An 875-nucleotide genomic window follows, 5' to 3' on the forward strand; every position below is an offset into this window, starting at 1 on the left:
CATGCTTAGTGTGAGGGATTGTATTTGAGTCAATGAGTCGATGCAATCAACTGGTTTTCCTTAGATAGAAAACTTTGTATCAATTTGACTGTATAATCTGGTTGAACTGTAAAGTGCCTTGGTATGACATGTGTTGTGAATTTGGCGCTATATAAATAAACTAAATTGAAATTGAAATGATTTTTTCTTAAAATAGGTGAATTTTTTTCTTGAATTGAGGAAGTAAAGGAAACAGTTTGCCATTGAAAAGACAGTTTACATTTAAAATAAGAAAAAAACAAAAACAATTGCATTGTCTTATTTTACCTGCATATGATTTATTTACCTTATCTTAAGAGTCAAAACACGAATTCCAATGGCAAATCATCTTATTTACCAATTTAGTGCAAATACACTTAATTTAAGAAATGCTGACTTATTTCTAGATCGGTTTTGCAGTGAGTGGGTTTTAATAGTTTTAATATCAGTTTCATTTTAAAATTTTGTCTGTTGCATTTTTTACCATGTTAGTTCTTTAAATCTCTATCTAATTTTCATTTTTCAGCTCATCCATTAATTATTGACTGTCTCCAGTCAGCGCTGCATAAACTCACCGATATGTTCCAGAAAGAAGGTTAAATGTCTTACGCTTTGCGACGTGGCAAGTGAGGCTGCTGAAATTAGCCATCAGAAGATTGCCACGCTTTGGTCATAAAGGGATGGGTATGGTTCGCAATTCTTGGGTAGGCTGTGCTGTTTAAACAGTGTTAAGCTAGTAAAGGGGGTCAGAAGCAATCCCCTGTACTCCATATTGCATCAACACACTGCAAAAAATAGAAATCTAGATAATACATACAAAAAAGAAGCTAATCTTCACACCAGGCTGTATTTATAAT

Source organism: Cyprinodon variegatus, unplaced genomic scaffold, assembly GCF_000732505.1.
Source record: "Cyprinodon variegatus isolate N-32 unplaced genomic scaffold, C_variegatus-1.0 Scaffold695, whole genome shotgun sequence".
NCBI classification, from domain to species: domain Eukaryota; kingdom Metazoa; phylum Chordata; class Actinopteri; order Cyprinodontiformes; family Cyprinodontidae; genus Cyprinodon; species Cyprinodon variegatus.